The 21,436-nt window shown below is 41.9% G+C and overlaps 1 protein-coding gene across 2 annotated transcripts in view; it reads right to left on the bottom strand.

The window, feature by feature from the left end:
* LOC133114610 (activating transcription factor 7-interacting protein 1-like) overlaps window positions 1-16,302 on the bottom strand; it is a 49,679-nt gene extending 33,377 nt beyond the window's left edge. The window contains exon 1 of one of the 2 annotated variants that reach the window (XM_061224140.1): window positions 16,004-16,302. The gene's annotated coding sequence lies outside the window, so the exon portion shown is untranslated. Of the gene's footprint in view, window positions 1-11,931; window positions 12,212-16,003 lie in introns of those variants that run through there. The other variant, XM_061224141.1, reaches the window with a different exon arrangement.
* Window positions 16,303-21,436: the final 5,134 nt, after the last annotated feature.

The following is a 21,436-nucleotide window of genomic DNA, read 5'->3' on the forward strand; positions in this document are numbered from 1 at the left end:
TTTTCCTCCATCTTGGCACACCCTCACTTCACCCCTCATCTCTTTTTGTATTTCACAAAATTAACACCTCCATCTCGGTCTGTGTCTCTTTCCCTTTCTCACACACAAAACACATCTCTGATGAAGGTGTTTTTATGAGTGTAGGTGTGTGTCTTATCTACAGTTTAGCGCTTGACGCTGTACACAACCTTATGCTTTTAAGCACATAATTACACACAAAAATGGCAACACAAAGATAAGTTCTGACACACTGAAATAGAACCCCCCTCCTCTCCAAAAATGGCACAGTCCAGATTGACAAATAACTCTCATGTTAATTGTTATATAATTATGAATATAAAGTCAGGACTTATACTAATGTATATGGCATGTATCTAGTGGTTGTCTCGCTGTTTAAAAAGTTATACTCAATCTTCCAATAACCCTTTTCCCTTTGAGGGTTTAGCTCAATATACTTATTAACTTCACTTGTTGTGTACTTATTAACTTCACTTATACGCATCTCCCAAGTGAGCGGGTTTTGACAACAGTTATAGCTACAGTCCGCTGAAAGCAAGAGAGTGAGGCAGGAGGGCGGGTGAAACGATGTCAGGAAGCAGGCGGGAGAGGGTGGCTAGTCGGAGAGAGAGTGAGCGAGAACGGCAGAGTGCAGCAGAGTGGGGGAGGAGTGGAGAGAGGAGAGGGGGGAGGGGAAGAGAGAGAGAGAGCAGAGGGGGAGGGGTAGAGAGAGAGGAGAGAGGGGGAGGAGTCTACAACGGAGATACTGGAAATGGAGTCTCTTCAGCCCGCTGGCATGACCCGCAGGGCCAGTTGTAGCATGTTAGGCATTAAAAAAAACAAAAAAACAATAAAAACCACTGTTCCCTCCATCTTGTTTACATGTGATACCAAAGTACAGCTTTCCAAAACTGCTGTTCTTTTGTCGTTGCTATAAACTGTTAAATTACACATTTGTAATTTTTTTAATTGAAGGTATAAAAGGAGGAGCTGGACAAATGTCATTTATAGAAAAATATGTTCTAATTAAATTTAATAATGAGTATCACAGAAACATTCCAGTCAGACATGTACTTTAGAGAACATTAAATAAATAATTTGACAGAAAACTAATCTAAATTGACTAAACCTCAAATCGTTTTTTAATGAAAACGATCCCACCTCTGCTCACCCACACCCTCACACATATGCCCCTCCCCCAACACCCTGCCTGGTCAGCCATTTTGTGTCCATGTCTCTGCCAGCCTGATTCACAAATGTTCCTCACAAAATGTCTGCTGCTCCTGCTGCAATACCTTCACTGGCCCATAGAGGTCTTCACAATCAGGAAAACAGAAAGCGAGTCAGAGGTGTAACGAGGTCTCTGTTTTTCCCATACACTGCAGAAAAACATTCACCTGGGAGACCAGTCATCGTTTTTCGCCTTTTCATGTTTTCATATGTTGCAGTGTACATCTGTTTTCCATTTTGGACTGCTTTCATTTCTGGATCTTCAAATAAATGCATCGGACTCAAAGGCAAGCATGCTCACTTATGTTACCTAGTTTGGTATCCTTCTCAATGTGTTAAAACCAAAAAAAATTATAATATTGATTTGCTTAGCAGCTTCTGCTTTTCAAGACGATTTGCATATGTTCTGTTTTTGAATATTCATATTATATGTAAATATTTTCACATTTATTATAAGTAATTTAAGTCTGGCACACAGGAGTAATTGAGTTAATGCTGACATGCAAGCTTCCGTTCACCTGTCTTGTTCCTTATTCACTTTACGCTCATTTGTTCATTTGATAAGCATCTGTAAATTGCATATGAAATATAAATGGAAATAACATAATCTAATGTAAACCACAATATATCTAAATAATTGTTTTTCCCCACCTCCAAGCTAATAGAATTCTTTGAAGACTGAGTAGAGTAGGTAGCATATTTCCCAAAGGCCTTCTCCCTTCAGCTAACACAACCAAACATACATTAGTAATCCTGGTACACAATCCAGTCCACAAATTACTGTGAGCCACTGTGAGAGTTGCAACACAGTCACAAGTGGGAGAGAGAGAGAGAGAGAGTGAGAGACAGGAGGGCGGAGGAAGGGGGGGTGCACTCCGTCAGGGAGGGGGGAGGGAGGGGATCTGGAGAGTGAGCAGAAAGCGCGGAGGGAAGTGGGGGGAGGGGTGACCCAAAATCAGGAACGGTCAACACAGATAACAGACAATGTGTCTCTCCTTCCACAACCTTCACCCAGGTAACCAGACCTACAGTGAAACACTCATCACACACTTTTCTATACCTTTTATCAAATAACATTTCCCACAGTGCTCTGCAGCATTTATTTCACGCTGAAGACACACGTGTTCAAGAAATCAAGAAAATTGGAAATTTTGTACTCATAGCTGATGATAGTCGATGATATTCAAATCTACGCGAATCTGCCAGGGACAAGGGAACTAGCACACGTAGCTTCACACTGCAAAATCCTCTGAAGACACAGACCATAGTAAAGCAGAACAACGAAAACAGAAAATATTAATATCGAAGAAAGAAAAAAAAACCTCACACAGCATTTGAAGAGCTGCTCCACATGGTATTTTATCTGCCCCACTCCCATCCCCCACTGGCAGTCCTCCTTTGACAGCCATTTTGTGCCCGACTCTCTGCCGACCTCTCTCTTCCTCACAAAACATGTAAGCAAAATGTCTGCCGCAGTTCCCCCTACTTGCCTGTAGAGGGCTTGGAGGATACACAAAGAACAGAAAAGGTATTGAAAGGAGCTGCACTTGACATTCTCCTCGTGTAGCTACATAAATATTTCAGTTTCCACTTTGGTGGAGGTGGTGATGAGGGGGAGGCAATGAGCAGCTCTGTAATTCTATAATAATTGGAAAATTAATATAACTATAAGGTTCTCTTCAAGTAGTTTTCCACAGAGGGGCAATCTCAAATTGCATTGTTACATGGGAATCGATCCTAGACTTCACTAGATACTACCCAGAGCAGAAAACAGAAGAAAATCAGGGAGGTAAAACTGGCAGCTGAAAATAATAATAATACACAAATAATGACATGCCTATGTCATAATTCCAACAATAGAATATCCACAAATAAGACAGTCATCTGACACACTGGCACTGACAGCTCAAACCTACGGGTGCATTAAGTTACTTAAGTGAGATTGGGATGTCGCTCCTACTACTGATCCCATCGGAGAGCAGGTCACCGGCTGACACAAGACTGCTGCCGATGGCACTGCAGCGGTTACCCATCAAAACGCACGGCTGACACCCTGACAACAAAATGGGCTCCAATAACCTGCACAAATGCAGGATTTCCCACGAGTCCCTGAGAGAAATGAACTGGGCTCAATCAAAGCAGCCGGGGAGGGACAGCGAGCTGGAAGTCCGTTTGAAACTTTTCAGAGAAAGACCGGCCCACGATTTGGACACTTCAACGTTAACAGTGTGGATGGATGTACAAGTGGAACAAGCAGGCGAGACGTTGCCGGCACAGATCAGAGTGACTGGATTAATCCAAGCTTTCAAACAGAAAAAACAAGAATCAGTCATCTTTCCTCTCTTGCTCGGACCACATTATGAAAGAAAAACCAAAGGTTAGACACTAAAATTTCAGCCTGAGCTTCCCAATCCTTCACCATGTCACAATGCGAGCATTTGATGAGATCTGTTCACATACACAGACCCGAAGCTACAACATGTAAAATCCAACTGAGCACAGATTCCAGTTTAGCTACTTTAGAAAAACCAACAAACAAAGAAATAAAATAACATGAAAATATATTAGGTTGTGCTTTGGCAAGTAATAAGTGACGTGGGGCCAGTGAAACCCAAATCCCAGACGCGTCACTGGTAATTTCCTTAATGCCGGGCAGAGACTACACAAAAATACACAAATGCATTTTCACTATTTCTATGAAGCCAAAGCAGTAAGGGGCGATGAAATCAGACGATGGAAGTTGATGAAAGTGTAAGAGACCAGCAGATTTTGATCCATGGCTGGATTCACCTTAACATTTGCGACTTGTACAGAACGGCAGGGATCCTCCACCACAAGCAGCGGAGAGGGAAGTCAACATGACTGGCACCTTCAGAATCTACACAAAGAGCTCTGGTACCCTGACAACTGAGCGCCGCCAGTCAGATGATGAACTGGTTTTAACCCTTCACAGTGCAGTGAAACACTCCAGCGGGTCTCTATCCGTCTCAGTGCCAATGACTGGTTTGGAATTTGTGTGTTGACACACGGAATGTTTTAACTGAGGATGTTATGGACCAAATCTTTTCAGTATATGGAAATGGCCATAGATTTAGCTGGTGGGGTGAATACGTGTAGTCAACACCATACAAATTATTCCACAGCTGGTGACATTAATACGAAAGCTAATCTTGGCCTACAAGGAGCATTGACGTCAAGGTTTCTAGCCATGGGAAATCTATTCAAATCGACTGCAAATGCGTTTTTTTGCAGGTAGCTGACTCCATTAGTCAGTGCTGTACAGTCCAGATTAAGACTCAGTATTTGTTTGTGCTGCATTGTGCCCAGCAACTGCAGAAGAAAATTGGCAGATAAGTCCTGCAAGATGCATCAAGATCATAAGCACATCTGCTGCAACTCACACCTCCTCCCTGGGGCAAAGGTTCTCAATCTCCATCCTCAGGGACTGTGCATGCACTCATTTTTAGCAGGCCCAAATCTCCTGAGATTCTTGAATACAGGTGCTTTAAGTGATTTGTTATTTTTTAAGCCTTAAAATAATTTTGACATGGTGCAGGTCTGGCTCTTTGGTTGGTACTGTAAGACGAAGGCAAAATTAGAAGGTAATTAGAATCATTGAAAAATGTATCTTGTGAAAGACATCATTGTCACATAGCAAATAAGACAAAATGGAAGCATTCTTGATCTGGAATGTGAATATGGGAGTTATTCTTCATGCACAGCCATTTCTGACACAATGTGGTCTTAAGGGGATACATCCATCCACCAACAGACATTAAAAACAATGAGGAGCTTGTTATATTTCAGGGGCTGCAATTCAGTGAGCACTTTATTTGGTATTTATTAGACCTATTTTTTAGACTTGTCTTCTGCTGCTGTAGCCTATCCACTTAAAGGTTTGACGCATTGTGTGTTCAGAGATGCTCTTCTGCATACCACTGTTGTAATTCCCGGTTATTTGTGTTAATGTCACTTTCCTGTCAGCTTTGACCAGTCTGGCCCTTCTCTTTTGACCTCTCTCATTAACAACTTGTTTCTGCCTGCAGAACTGCTTCTCAATGGATGTTTTTGTTTCTTGCACCATTCTTAGCGAACTCTAGAGACTGTTGTGTGTGAAAATCCCAGGAGATCAGCAGTTTCTGAGGTACTCAAAGCACCCTGCACCAACAGTCATTCTACGGTCAAAGTCACTTAGATCACATTTCTTAATTTGGTCTGAAAAATAGCTGAACCTCTTGACCACGTCTGCATGCTTTTATGCATTTAGTTGCTGCCACATGATTGGCCGATTAAATATTAGCATTAACAAGCTGGTGTACAGGTCTACCTAATAAAGTACTCTGTGAGTGTACATTTGGGGGAAAAACCTATATAGGCTACATAAGGGTCTCTCTCATAAGGTTTGCGAATCCCTGCACTGGTAGATTTTCAAAAACATAAGAACAATTTTACTCTACCCCTTAGTATAATTGCATAATGTACTTTCACAATGGCTTCCATTTTCATTGATTTCATGAAGATGTTTCCATGATATAAATGCTATGTGGTCACTGCTGGTTTAAAAAAAAAAAAACTATTGACAGTTTCAAAGAACCTGAAAAGAAAATACAGCACCAATTAAGATTGAAACTACAAAGAATATGCTCAGTCGAGTGCAGACTTCAGGCAAGGCACAACAATCTCCCCTCACCACACAAGTTTGTGCAGCAAATGACTTGGCCATCCAGTCACTACTTTTCAAGATATGTTTGGCCTGATGGTGGCGCTAGAGTAAAGTCATGGGGGTCCTCAAAATCAAGAAATGTCTTCCTCTTGGGAACTTGAATGTGCCCAGCAAATGTCATGCCAATCCGGCCATTACTTTTCCAGATAGGCCATGTCATTACATAAGCTCTTCTGCAGGGGTAAACAAAATGTTTTTGATAAGGTGAAGCAAGACCGGTATGACTGTACGGCACAACAATTTATATCAGAAAGCTTGGCTTTTCCTGTTTCAGCTCGCTGTATCAGGCTCAAAGAGGAAGTTGTTCATGTTCTTTAGACAATGTGCTTCCTCTGTTGGCGCTGCTTCCTCTCCTCTTCGGTCTCTGCTCCCGCACCACACGGCTGAACCTGCAGCATTTGTTCCTTTCCGCTCCTTCTCACCAGGAAGTTGGGGGTATGGAGTGATATATCTCTCAAGCCAAAGTAACTCAACGCTGTCAACACCAGTATATATATATTTTTTTATTATTACTATTTGTAGATAAAATAAAAGTAAATTAATTAATTAAAGTGCCATCTACAGTGCATCAAATGCTGGCATTATTAAATTAGTTTAAGCACATGAGGCTATATAGTTTGTCCATATCACTGATGAATGACAGTGTTGAAGAAGTTGGTGTTGTGCTGAGCGTTGATGTTGTGAGCAGGTCTTCATTTTTGGCCACAAGAGCAGATGTGTGATAACCTGACATGTCAAAGAATGATTCCCAAATAATGTGACTTAAAGTATAGCAGTTTTCGTAGCAGAATTGTACATACATGAACTCTTTGTTATCCACACTCAGACTTGGAGAGTAGTCATTGCAAAGATCTTGTCATTTCAATGATTTTGAAGCACAGGTTTGGTGAGACGGACTTGATTGCCCTTTGTGCTGAAACCTGACATGGTAGATAACATAGCAGTGCATTTTTTAGGTAAGGGCATTGCTGATTAACGTTTAAAACCCCAACATGATGTGCAGAAAGAAGTATTGCCAGTGGATTATGAAGATCATTGGTGCACTTGTTAATAATGAAATGAAAATTAGGCCAATGATCAGTTTAAATGCAAGTTTGATACCTTTATCAACGACGAATTAAGAGTGAAGTAACACAGGTGTCAAAATCATAACACCTAGCCGAACACGTAAGCTTAGTACTCATGCAACGATTTGCGCTTAACCAGGGCATTCTACACCAGTATGTCCTAAAAGTGGGCGACATGGCTCAGGCAGTAAAAGCAGTCATCTGGCAGTCGGAGGGTTGCCGGTTCGATCCCCCGCACGGGCTGTGTCGAAGTGTCCCTGAGCAAGACACCTAACCCCTAGAAATGCTCCTGACAAACTGGTCGGTGCCTTGCATGGCAGCCAATTGCCGTCAGTGTGTCAGTGTGTGAGTGTGTGTATGAATGGGTGAATGAGAAGCATCAATTGTACAGCGCTTTGGATAAAGGCGCTATATAAATGCCAACCATTTACCATTTAAGTGAAGTGAAGTGAAGTGGATACGGAAGTGAAAGTGTTCTTGGCAGTTGTCTATCAGAATATCGGCAGTGAGCATCACACCAGTGGCTAGAAGATTGCTGGTTGGGGGGGGTTAATGCAACTCTAACAGAGAGTACATATAGGAAGTCTGGGCCATAGGTGCTCAATCAGGCCCTAGAAGCAGAGATTGGCAAAGAGAGAAGAGAGAGAACAGAGATCTAATGAACCAGGGCTACTGGAAAACCTCAGTGGGTGTCAGGATGAGCTATCGTTAACCTGATTACTTGTGCCTGATTGCACAGTGCCTGTGATTAGTGTTGTGGGTTGGATACCGGAGAAAATTAGAAAAGGGGGGAAATGTGGAGAAAAGGAGACTTGGGGAAAAAAAACATTGCAGTTATAGCTACCACTCACGTCAAAAACGTGAAGTTACCTCTGCCTTAAGTCTGAGTTTTCTGTAGAGACAATTGCAACTATAGACAAAGGCAATTTCAGGTTTAAGATGAATAAAATACCCCTTTCCTCATCGATCCCAACAAAACAAATGCACCAATAAGTATGAATACTGTACAAAATCCCCAGTACATATTCAGCACATACAAGACAATCAAACATGCCAAAAGACCATCTTAAACGCCCTTTGTCCTTTCTGTAGGATATGATATGCCATTCACGAATCATCCAGCTTTGACAGGAAAATGGCACTCCCATACAAAAACCAAAAAATCAATTTTCACATCTGCCACCAGTTTTCCCTGTCGTTTGCATGAAACGAGATGGCTCGTGATTCAGCTGGAATGTGGAATTTATATACGCAAACACGGTTTACTGTGGTTACATGCATGGATCGTGCGATCAGAAAGAACGTACATTAAAACAAAAACTTTAAACTGTGCTGGTATTCTAGCATCAACAGAAATAAGAATTCTGATTGGCTGATCATACTAATGCTAATGAAAAAACATAAGTCAAAGGATTTTATACGTTTTATCAGCCAGCACCACCTACAGCCAAACATACAGGGGTTATATGTGCCTTATTAAATGCTGCTGTGGTTTAACACCCAGTTATACAATAGATATTGCAGCTAGCAGAATTGTCCATGCTGTGAATTCTTCTGCACATTAAGCATAAACCTCTTTGACACGTCAGCTGTACTACAAACTTTCAGTACGACCCTTTCATGTCCCAGAGTGGGTCCATAGACCTGTGATGTTAAGATTGGGAGTAATTATGTTTCAGAGAAATAACAAACACAGCATGTTTCAGCAATAAAGCCATTCAATAGCATATGATCAATCTTTTACACTGATCCAAAAATGACCTCTATAAAGGTCAGAACCACTGTAAGCCATGTGGCACCATTACATTTTCTACATTACTTTATAGGCATTTGGCAGACGCTCTTCTCCAGAACGACGTGAAACAAAGTGCATACCCATAACCAGGGAGTCAGTTTTCGCCAAAAGCAAAATGTCTCAAATAAGGTTTAGTCCTTCTTGGAAACTGGGAAGTAACCTTTAGCACCTTCCGAATACTAAGGACTGGGTACAAAGGTTCTCCTCATTACAGTCGAGAGCGATCCTCTTCATTTCTCAAGCTCTGCCGACCTTATGTCTGGTTTCGTCGGGGCCAAAGCTGCACTACTGCACACTGAACAAGATGTCAGGAGATTCTGTATAACAGCAGCCTCTGTATGGTAAAAGCATTAACCTTTAAATATACAGGGTAGGTTGACTGAGCACGATGCCCATGTAGTCCTGTTAATGCTCCCCCAAGTAGCCTAACCTGAATGGGGGAGACCGGAGTGGTCAGAACAGCAGTGCCAATATTAAAGGAAGAAAGCCTCCCAAAACGGCTTCCAAATCGAGGACTTCTCTTAAATCTTAATATTGTGCAGGTGGAAGAACTGTTAAGCTATTGATGAGGTGGTTCAATGAGAGACACACTGCCCAAACAAAGTTTGATACAGATAAACTTAAACTGATGTAGTGATGTGAAACAGTCCTGATATACTCCTACTGGAACACATGCAGCTCACGACAACTACATTACCCAAAATCCACTGCAGAATTGCAGTTTCACACATGGCATGCACACTGAAATATACTCACTGACATCTTTGCAAAACAATTCTGTTCATTTTACAGACCCCCAGGAGCAAGCCAAATGTGACAGTGGCAAGGTAAATTTCCTAATTAAAAGAAAGTTCACGACTAACGGGAACTTGGATATCGACAATGGTCAGTCGTCTAAATGAACAAAGATGCTGGAACATCTAGCAGTCCAGGTTGAAAACATACAATGACAGCAAAGATATCATCGTCCCAGCAAGACAAACACAAAGAATACCCAAAACATAGAGTTTCACATGACAATGAGAAACATGGAGGCATGCACCCCCTCAAAAGTTTACGAGCAGACACAAACTCCAAAAGATATGAGACTACTTATTCAAATACATTTTACTCCGTCGTTCTTTGATGGCAAGACTGTTATTAAATATCAAAGAAGCGTAAACATTTCAACCAGCCACACCTTAACAGCCTTGGACATAGCCTTTTTAACCCCTTTTAACCTTTTCAACCAATCAAAATGACTGCTTTATTGTTCTGAGCCGCTAAAACCCGACTACATTTTCTCAACTTTTTCAATCAAAGCAAAAAGCCCACGGGATTTGGGTGGATCCTCTTCATATTGGGCTTGGGACTGAAAGGGTTAATACAGAAAAAGTAAATATTTAAATCATCCTTTTAAAAATACTTACCTCTTTGCACATATTTAGGCAGATAAGCGTACTAGAATCAAAGGTTATGCAAAGCCTCTGGCAGCCATTTTACAAAGGTAAATGGTAAATGGTTGGCATTTATATAGCGCCTTTATCCAAAGCGCTGTACAATTGATGCCTCTCATTCACCCATTCATACACACGCTCACACACCAACGGCGATTGGCTGCCATGCAAGGCACCGACCAGCTCAGGTCAGGAGCAAATGGGGGTTAGGTGTTTTGCTCAGGGACACTTTGACACAGCCCGGGTGGGGGATCAAACCGGCAACCCTCCGACTGCCAGACAACTGCTCTTACTGCCTGAGCCACAAAGGCATTAAACAATGACTGATGGCTAAGTTAACAAAATGGTTGCCAGAATTTCTGCCCACTACAAGAAACCTCTAGAACAGTAAGATCAAAGTGGAACTAATAAAACACAATTAGAAACAATTGACAATAATTGTATCATAATGACCGCTCCTACATCTATTATTCAAAAAGGAATTTGTGTAACTTAACAATTATACATTTAAGTCAGAGCTGTATTAAAGGTTAAGCTATGTTGTATTGAGGTATACTGTATGTTATTGCTTCTTTAAGCCTGTGACTTCTTGCTGTTGAGTACAGATGAGAGAAGACTAAAAAAACAAGGGAAATGGAGGAGAGGAGCAGAAGCAGGAACAGAAAGCTCTTCCTCTTTCTGTTAGTCCCCCTCCCCCACTCTATCCCTGCTCCCATGTGCCCCCTCCCCCACCCCAGCTGCCTGGCATGCGGTATGTAAAAGGAGACTGACACGTTGCAATACCACACGCCACCACTACACAACCTCGCCTAGTCACTCTCTCTCTGAGCCTCGCCTGCTATTTTGTGCTATACAGCTTCAGCATAACATCCTGTCTTCAATTTAACATGTACACTGTTCCAGCTGACTGCTTTTTCTTTAACTGAAGAACAGAGGAGAATCATGGTCTATATCTCTGGGTTCAGCGGGTAGTCACTGGTATTTCTGTACTATAATTGTCTCTGACAGCTATTTCTCAACTGACAAACCACCACCTTACGCGTTACAGAAAATGTGTATTTATTAATGTACTTAACTGTGCTGTTGAAACTGTATGTCAATCATACATGGTCTAAACCATGTTCATATAACTGGTATCAATAATAATGTGAGATTTAATGCCGTTTACTGGGTATCATGGTATAGGCACTGGCACCAGGATGCCACCATTATACACTGCTGCTGTACCCTGCCAGGCCTCTAACAGAAAGAAATCGCTCAAATCCAGCCACAGAGCCAGTCATGTGGGACTATAGTCTGGAACATTCAGCCTCAGACACACGTGCACAGACTGGCAGACCAGAATAACAGATACTAGAGAACATGGATGTGGCCAGACAGAGCCAGACGAAGTCAGACAGCACTGATCAGAACTGATCAGAAAGATGGCGGAAGGCAAACACAGAGAAAGTTACAGAGACATACTGACAACAAAAGATCATTTCCAGCAAAAAGATTCCTTTCTGAATGCAAAATAAAATGTAATCAAGACCCCAACAAGTGAAACACTGTCAACCCGCATCGAAACACAGCACACACCTTCACAGTCTTGGACAAACAATATGTAAAAATAAAGACACAGAAATAAAAACATTGTTTCAGATGGGGTGACAGACAGATATTTAATTACTTTAAATGACTTACCCTTTTCCGCAAATGTTCTACTCCAGAGAACTGGCGGCCATTTTGAAAAGGCAGAAAGCGATTTTGAAAACGATTGCGAAAATGACTTTTTATAATCTCGCTTTATTACATATAAACCGCAACACGCACGGCCTATATGCCACAGCCCGTGTTCTTTTAACTGAATTTAAACACCTGCGCGCCTCTGCCTTTGTGAGAGTGAGAGAGGAAAGAGTGAAGACCGTTAATAAAGAGGGAAACGGAGAGGGTGGGAAAAACTGACGCAAACAGACTCTTAAGCTCCTCCTAGTTCTGCTATTCCTCCCCCTCTCTCCCTCTCCTCCTCTCTCCCTCACCCCTCTCTCCCTCGCTCACATGCGCCTGCTGCTCCCCCAACCCCCCCTCCCCTCCCCCGGCTGCCCAGAATGCAGTGTAAAAGGAGACGGGCAGTGTTGCTATACCACACACCACCACTACGCAACCTCGCCTAGTTACAGTGCTTGCTATAATACTCGACAGAGCAATGATACATCCCTGACTTCTAAGTGTGAATTTTAATGTCTGCATGATTTCTGTTGCATGTGTGTTTCTAGTTACGACTGGAAAGAGTCTCTGTCTTCATCACAGAGCGAAGATGCCTATATGAAACTGAGGTCGCATTAATGCAGAAAAAGAGCCAAAATACAAGAAAAAATACATTTAAAAACATTGTTGTTTTTAAAGATTACAACAGGCAATGACCCAAACTTGAACCACAAAAATATAATTACTCTCTTTCTTTTCAGCCAATCATCTTTGGTGTCTAACATTTGTGTGATGTTTATTGATCATAATATTTACACAGCTGTTGGTAGCATTGAAAGATTCAAAGTGAAGGCATTTAATTTGAATGAAATGTCAAAAAGAACATGTAAAGCTCTAGATAGCTTCTTCTTTTTTTTAAAGATACTGCATTTGATTTGTTTTCTGCACGTCATCATTGTATTGTGTCCAATGAAAACTCTGGAACATCAAAAAAAAAACTAGAGCGAAATAACCACCATACGGTTGTATGCCTCCGCCAACCAGTCAAGTTGCAGTTTACATCCCTGCCTGTCCAGTAATAACTAACTTCTAAACTTGATGAATCCACAACAAGTAGAGCTTAATTTATTTTTATTATTTGTATGCATTTCATTTAAGAATTCATGTGCCGTGTCTTTGTCATTGGTGTTACCTGTAATGTAAACAACATTAAATGTTGAATACAATATTTTTTCGCATTACAACCTGAATATTTAGTTAATGGCAAAGTAGTGGAATGATAATACCAAGAAAAATATTTGATTATTTACATTTTTTAATAAGATTGCACACGTTTAAACAACATTGTATGAATTTATTTTATTCGCACCATCATTTTTTTCTGTCAAACCAACAACAATCTAAGAATATTCAAACAAAAAGTGTTTGATACTAACTCTAAAATATCAACTAATGATTACATTGCCAATCAACAAACAAAATAACCCGAGATCGTTTTCTCAGGTACAGTGGTAAGCAAAACATTTTGTCACAGTGAAGTTGAACTTTGACCTTTTGGATATAAAATGTCATCACTTCATCATTTTATTCTATTAGACATTTATGCAATTTTGTCATAATTAGCATATTAATTATTGAGTTATGGCCAAAAACATATTTTGTAAGGTCACAGCGATCTAGACCTTTGATCACCAAATCCTAATCAGTTCATCCTGGAGTCCAAGTGCACGTTTTGCCGCATTTGAAGAAATTCTCTCAAGGCGTTCCTGAGATATCGCATTCATGATGATGGGACGGTCATGAGGTCACAGTGACCTTGACTGTTCACCGCCAAAATCTAATCAGTTCATCCTTCAGTCCAATTGGACATTTGTGCCAAATTTGAAGAAAGTCCCTCACAGCATTCCTGAGATATCGCGTTCACGAGAATGGGACAGACGGACAGCGAACGGACTGACAGCCCAAAGACATAATGCCTCCGGCCACGGCTGTTGCGGAGACATAAAAAAAGTTTTATGTGTGCGGTGAAAAACAAGTTTCGTAGTACTACAGTTAGGCTGTCCTCTGTATAAAGAAGTGCATTCAGAATTAGTTTGTGATACGTTACCTCCTCCACAAGAAGCCGCCAATGGCAGCTACATTTTCATGCCTGCCATGGCAATGTTTTTAGTATGTGATCACTAAAGGTGCAGTCTTGTACATTAACAGGTTGTTAATGTTTGTCTCTGGAGATGCACCAAGTAAAAAATCTCATTTGTTTTAGAGGCCCGCATTAATTATTACATTACATTACACTACATGGCATTTAGCAGACGCTCTTATCCAGAGCGACGTGCAACAAAGTGCAGATCAAACACAGGTACAAGTGTGAAGAGGACCTGAGAGGACAGTACAGTTCCGAGTCCTCGTGTAAACATACAGATAATCAGAACCCTTGAAGAATACAATCAACTTCCAAACTAGCATACCACAGTTGACAGCTAGAATACCCTGAGTACAACAATACAATAGCTAATACAAAAAAAACAACAATATCTATACAAGTAACAATATCTATACAATCTATACATAAGTGCCATTACAGTCTATGGCATATATAAGGCTAATCATGGTGGTGAGTTAGGGAGGGAATGGTGAAGCCTGAAGAGATGAGTCTTCAGTCTGCGCTTGAAGGAGGTCAGAGACTCTGCCGTTCTGACATCCACTGGGAGGTCATTCCACTACCGTGGGACCAGGACAGACAGCAGTCGTGAGCGTGAAGTGCAGGTGTGGCGAGGGGGAGGCGCCAGACGGCACAAAGTGGCAGAACGGAGGGGTCTTGTTGGTGTATAGGTCTTGATAAGTGATTGAATATATATAGGGGCTGATCCCTTAACTGCCTGGTATGCGAGCACCAAAGTTTTAAATTTGATGGGAGCCATAATAATAATGATCACTCTACCATTTCCTGTTCAGGAACACAGGTCTTTAACACGAACAAAATGGAGGAGAAGAGCACAAGCAGGAACAGAAAGCTCTTCCTCTTTCTGTTAGTCCCCCTCCCCCACTCTCTCCCCGCTCCCATGTGCCCCCTCCCCCACCCCAGCTGCCCGGCATGCGGTATGTAAAAGGAGACTGACACGTTGCAATACCACACGCCACCACTACACAACCTCGCCTAGTCACTCTCTCTCTGAGCCTTGCCTGTTATTTTGTGCTATACAGCTTCAGCATAACATCCTGTCTTCAATTTAACATGTACACTGTTCCAGCTGACTGCTTTTTCTTTAACTGAAGAACAGAGGAGAATCATGGTCTATATCTCTGAGTTCAGCGGGTAGTCACTGGTATTTCTGTACTATAATTGTCTATAATTGTCTCTAACAGCTAATGTACTTCTCAACTGACAAACCACCACCTTACGTGTTACCGAAAATGTGTATTTATTAATGTACTTAACTGTGCTGTTGAAACTGTATGTCAATCATACATGGTCTAAACTATGTTCATATAACTGGTATCAATAATAATGTGAGATTTAATGCCGTTTACTGGGTATCATGGTATAGGCACTGGCACCAGGATGCCACCATTATACACTGCTGCTGTACCCTGCCAGGCCTCTGCCAGAAAGAAATCGCTCAAATCCCGCTCAAATCCAGCCACAGAGCCAGTCATGTGGGACTATAGTCTGGAACATTCAGCCTCAGACACACGTGCACAGACTGGCAGACCAGAATAACAGATACTAGAGAACATGGATGTGGCCAGACAGAGCCAGACGAAGTCAGACAGCACTGATCAGATCTGATCAGAAAGATGGCGGAAGGCAAACACAGAGAAAGTTAGAGACATACTGACAACAAAAGATCATTTCCAGCAAAAGGCAGTTCATAAAAGGATTCCTTTCTGAATGCAAAATAAAATGTAATCAAGACCCCAACAAGTGAAACACTGTCAACCCGCATCGAAACACAGCACACACCTTCACAGCCTTGGACAAACAATATGTAAAAATAAAGACACAGAAATAAAAACATTGTTTCAGATGGGGTGACAGACAGATATTTAATTACTTTAAATGACTTACCCTTTTCCGCAAACGTTCTACTCCAGAGAACTGGCGGCCATTTTGAAAAGGCAGAAAGCGATTTTGAAAGCGATTGTGAAAATGACTTTTTATAATCTCGCTTTATTACATATAAACCGCAACACGCACGGCCTATATGCCACAGCCCGTGTTCTTTTAACTGAATTTAAACACCTGCGCGCCTCTGCCTTTGTGAGAGTGAGAGAGGAAAGAGTGAAGACCGTTAATAAAGAGGGAAACGGAGAGGGTGGGAAGACCTGACGCAAACAGACTCTTAAGCTCCTCCTAGTTCTGCTATTCCTCCCCCTCTCTCCCTCGCCTCCTCTCCCTCCCCCTCTCAGTGTCTCCTGCTCTCCCTCCCCCTCTCTCCCTCTCCTCCTCTCTCCCTCACACCTCCCCCCTCTCTCCCTCGCTCACATGCGCCTGCTGCTCCCCCAACCCCCCCTCCCCTCCCCCGGCTGCCCAGAATGCAGTGTGTAAAAGGAGACGGGCAGTGTTGCTATACCACACACCACCACTACGCAACCTCGCCTAGTTACAGTGCTTGCTATAATACTCGACAGAGCACAGCTATATCCCTGACTTCTAAGTGTGAATTTAAATTTCTGCATGTTTTCTGTTGCATGTGTGTCTCTAGTTATGACTGAAAAGAGTCACAGTCTGTGTCACAGAGCCAACAGGTCTATATGAATCAGAGGTTGTGGTAATGCAGAGAGGCAAAGCACAGGAAAAAAATATGTTGTCCTATATAAACGTAGATATCCCAAGGTTTTTTTTTTTTTTAGATTACAACTGGCGATGACCTAGATTTGAACCACAGCAAAATAATTACTCCCATTAATTTCAGCCAATGATCTTAGGTGTCATATTTGTGAAGTTCACCGATCATAATGTTTACACAGCCGTTGGTAGCATTGTGAGATTCAAAAAGAGAGTACGTACTTAATTTGAATGAAATGTCAAAAACAAGATGTGAAGCTCTAGAGAGTTTTTTAAATAGATAATGCATTTGATTTGTTGTCTGCGGATGTCATAGTTGTATTGTTGCCAATTAAAACCCTGGAACAACAACAAAAAAGGTATTATGTGCGGTAAAGAGGAAGGCTGGTAGTACTGCAGTTAGGTTGTGCTCTGTATAAAGAAGAGCATTCAGAATTAGTTTGTGATACGTTACCTCCTCCACAAGAAGCCGCCAATGGTACACTAGAATTACAGCTACATTTTCATGCCTGCCATGGCAATGTTACTGCAATGTGATCACTAAAGGTGCAGTCTTGTACATTAACAGGTTGTTAATGTTTGTCACTAGAGATGTAACAAGTAAAAAAATTGAATTTGTTTTAGAGGCCCGCATTAATAATATGATCACTCTTCCATTTCCTGTTCAGGAACACAGGTCTTTAACACGAACAAAATGGAGGAGAGGAGCAGAAGCAGGAACAGAAAGCTCTTCCTCTTTCTGTTAGTCCCCCTCCCCCACTCTCTCCCCTCCCCCACTCTCTCCCCGCTCCCATGTGCCCCCTCCCCCACCCCAGCTGCCCGGCATGCGGTATGTAAAAGGAGACTGACACGTTGCAATACCACACGCCACCACTACACAACCTCGCCTAGTCACTCTCTCTCTGAGCCTTGCCTGCTATTTTGTGCTATACCGCTTCAGCATAACATCCTGTCTTCAATTTAACATGTACACTGTTCCAGCTGACTGCTTTATCTTTAACTGAAGAACAGAGGAGGACCATGGTCTATATCTCTGGGGTCAGTGGGTAGTCTCTAGTATTTCTGTACTATAACTGTCTCTAACAGCTACTTCTCAGCTGACAAACCACCACCTCATGTTCCTATAACTGGTATCAATGGTAATGTGAGATTCCCTGCTTAATTTTCTAATATGAGTATAATGCCATTTACTGGGTATCATGGTACAGGCACTGGCACCAGGATGTCACCATTATACACTGCTGCTGTACCCTGCCAGGCCTCTAACAGAAAGAAATCTCTGAAATCCCACTCAAATCCAGCCACAGAGCCAGTCATGAGGGACTGCAGTCTGGAACATTCAGCCTCAGACACACATGCACATACTGGCAGACCAGAATAAGAGATACGAGAGAACATGGATGAGGCCAGACAGAACAAGACGATGTCAAATGGCAGGGATCAGATCTGACACACAGTACACACCTTCACAGCCTTGGACAAACAATATGTAAAAATAAAGACTGTGCCAAAATGAAAGTATAGTTTTAGATGGGATGACAGACACGTATTTAACTTAAAATGACTTACCCTTTTCCGCAAACGTTTTACTCAAGGAAACTGGCGGCCATTTTGAAAAGGCAAAAAGCGATTTTGAAAGCGATCGTGAAAATGGCTTTTTATAAACTATAAACTCACTTTATTACATACAAACCGCAACATGCACAGTCTATATGCCACAGCCTGTGTTCTTTTTCTTTATATTTAACTTAAATTAAACACCTGCGCACCTCTGCCTTTGTGAGAGTGAGAGAGGAAAGAGTGAAGACCGTTATTAAAGAGGGAAACAGAGAGGGTGGGAAAACCTGACGCAAACAGACTCTTAGGGCTCCTCCTAGTTCTGCTATTCCTCCCCCTCTCCTTCTCTCCCTCCCCCTCTCTCTGTGTCTCCTGCTCTCCCTCCCCCTCTCTCCCTCTCCTCCTCTCTCCCCCACACCTCCCCCCTCTCTCCCTCACTCACATGCTCCTGCTGCTCCCCCAACCCCCCCTCCCCTCCCCCGGCTGCCCAGAATGCAGTGTGTAAAAGGAGACGAGCAGTGTTGCTATACCACACACCACCACTACGCAACCTCGCCTAGCTACAGAAAAGAGTCATTGTCTGTCTCACAGACCAAAGATGCCCACATGAACACCTTCATCAAGAATGACTATCCCAGAATACATGAATACCGCCATCACACCAGACCTGGGTCAAATACGGAATTGTTTGGAATTCAAATACTTCTCTACACTTTACTGAGCTTGTCTGGTTATTGGAACCTATGCAATACTCCCAGAAAGTGCAAACTCTTCTGGTCCTCTTGGCTTGCTCAACTGCACTAGGCAAGATCAATGGTGCACAGAAAAGTATTTGAATCCAAAATAATTACATATTTGACCCAGGTCTGGATCACACCCGTCTATTACCACACAGAGGCAACAGAAATACCATGATCACACTTGTATCACAAAGAGATAATCTGAATACCATGTTCATACCTGTCCGTATCACAAAGAGGCAACATGAATACCACGATCACACCTATATCACAGAGATAGCCTGAATACCATGTTCACACCTGTCTGTATCACAGAGCCCAGAGGTCGACATGATTCAGAGTTCATGTTAACACAGGATTCTGCATAGTCTATGCAGAAAAATAAATCCTAAAGACAGTGAAAAAAATCATTATGTACTATAAAAGTAGGTATTCCAATGTCCTTTTTAAACTTACAACTGGCAATGAATGACCCAGATTTGAACCACATAACAAAATAATCTATGGTGTCTGACTTTTGTGTTGCTTATTGATCATATTATTTACACAGCTGTTGGTAGCATTGTGACAATGAAAGAGATAGCGCGTAATTCTAATAAAGTCAAAAACAAGATGTGAAGCTCTAGATTTTTTTCATTTGTTTTCTGTGCGTGTCATCATTGTATTGTGGCAAATTAAAACTCTATTCATTGGCCATAATTTCTCACGAGTCAACAAAAAAAATGGCCCCTGAGAGCATATCAGGTGGAGAGCCACTAAAACTCAAAAGTAGCTGCAGCACTTGGATCAATAATAAAGAGGGGTTGGGAAGTGTTCAAAGTGGACTGCATTTATATAGCATAGCGTTTTTTTTTATCCAAAGCGCTTTACAATTCATGCGTCTCATTCGCCCATTCATACACACACACAGGCACCAACGGTGATAGGTTGCCAAACAAGGTACCAATCAGCTTGTCAGGAGCAATTGGGGGTTAGGTGTCTTGCCCAGGGACACCTGAACAGACCCAGGGCAGAGAAGATTGAACCAGCAACCTTCCGACTGCCAAACGACCGCTCGTATCTCCTGAGTTGATGTCGCCCCCATCAACCGACCAGCCAGGATTTGGATATGTATAATGAGTATAGCCATGGAGAGGAGTATGTATAGAGCAGGACGATGGAAAGTCCCTTGCCTGAATGTGGTTCCATAGTACAGAGATCAAAGCAAGACCAGGAGCCAATCAAAACACTGGGATTCCATGAGAAGTGGCAGAAAAGTACCCAAAGGTTAGGTAAACTGTACTCCCTCATGAACTGTACGCTTCATAAAACCCTTACTCTAAGATTTTTTTTTTTAATCACATATATCCTTGTTATATGATATATGAATGGCTCGTGAATGGCTCTCGCTTGTCTCGAATGCGGACCTTCTCCACCCTAGCTCCCCAGTGGTGGAACGACCTCCCCATTCCGATAAGAGCTGCTCCCTTGCTGCCCATTTTCCATCGCAATCTGAAGACTGACGCTGTACCTTGACTCCTCTGCAGGAATAACCCTCATCTATTGTCACTTGTTTTTCACCTTTCTCTATCTTTACCCCCTTGTTGTATTTTGTACTTTCATTTATTTTAAGTATTTGTCTCAGTATCATAGTTCCTGACCCCCTCACTTACAGACTTGGCTGATCTACCTTGTGTACTAGACTGATGTTCATGGCTTTACATCTGAGCCTATGGGAATTGTACCTTATCTGACCTGTTCTGTAGTTTGGTCTATGACCTTGGTATGCACTTTTTGTATGCCGCTTTGGATAAAAACATCGGCTAAATAAAATGTAATGTAATGTATTATGTCTGCCTCTAAATGAGGGAAGGATTGTCTACCACCCGTTTGTAGAAGGAAAAGTGAATTAGCACTGTTGGCTATAGCTTTATGGCTAAAATGAAATGCAGTACGCAAAGAGTGACAGCTGGATTCCTGCAGATCCAATATTAAAGCAATTAAAGCATTAAAGCAAAAATACAAAGTGCACAAACAGTACTATGCAGAAATTTGGGCACCCCAGTCAAAAAGGCCTTTTACAATTAATATCTAAGTGTCTAACAGAAGCAAACTCAATTTCTAAATGATACAATGTTAAACGACACATTTCTTCAAATTTTAAAGCAAGATTATGTTTTATTTACATTTTTTACAAAATGATAAAAAAAGGAAAAGGGCCCTGTGCAAAAGTTTGGGACCCCTGTCAGTTAGTACTTTATAACTCCTCCTCGGGCAGCTATAACAGCTTGTAAATGCTTCCTGTAGCCAGCTAAGATTCTTTCAATTCTCACTTTTGGAATTTTTCCACATTAGTACTGGCAGAACACCTCTAGCTCAGAAATATTCTTCGGCCTCCTTGCATGTATGGCGTGTTCAAGATCTCTCCACACATATT

The sequence above is a fragment of the Conger conger genome, chromosome 16 (assembly GCF_963514075.1).
Source record: "Conger conger chromosome 16, fConCon1.1, whole genome shotgun sequence".
NCBI lineage: Eukaryota > Metazoa > Chordata > Actinopteri > Anguilliformes > Congridae > Conger > Conger conger.